Source organism: Penaeus monodon, chromosome 22, assembly GCF_015228065.2.
Source record: "Penaeus monodon isolate SGIC_2016 chromosome 22, NSTDA_Pmon_1, whole genome shotgun sequence".
Classification (NCBI taxonomy): Eukaryota; Metazoa; Arthropoda; class Malacostraca; order Decapoda; family Penaeidae; genus Penaeus; species Penaeus monodon.
The window spans coordinates 18,004,923-18,005,586 of record NC_051407.1 but is presented as its reverse complement, the minus strand read 5'-3'; positions in this window follow the sequence as shown (position 1 = coordinate 18,005,586).

Below are 664 nucleotides of genomic sequence, written 5' to 3'. Positions count from 1 at the left end.
CGATGGTTTATAAATGAACTCAACTGAGTAATCCTAGTTCATATTGTCAACAGAGTCTCCTCTCCCCCATGTTGCTGTGGTGTATCAAAGCAATCCATCATGTTTCCAAGTGTAAATTCTTATCATAAATATTGTTACACTTTAGCCGCACCACAAAGATGGGAAGGTTACGAATGTTTGAAAAGTATGTAGGAAGTTCAACTCACATGTCATTTATATTATCATCATTTATACAATTAATCTTTATTCACATAGTTGGTGAGCACTTACCAAAATGACTAACGAGTTCTGCATTTTAAAGCCTATATTTCATCGCGCCCATTTGGTTCTAGAAAAGTCTCTAAAGAATGTGTGAAGAGAGGGGCACGTTTTTTTCATGTTTTTCTAATTTTCTTCACTAATTCCTCTTTGGATAATATATCGGAATAATTTTCCTTGTGGTTATTTGAGTATATGGGAAATGGAAACATTTTTGTGAATACTCGTTACCAAACATATTGACGATGACGGGAAAAGACGTATAGAAGGTTTATATATTCATCGATGAGCTCAGAGTTAGAAAGCAAAAGTGGATGATCCGGAGCTGATGCGATCTCTGCTTACATCCATCAAGATTTGTACGTCGACGTTTTTTGTATGCCAAATTTGCCGAAAATCAACTTGA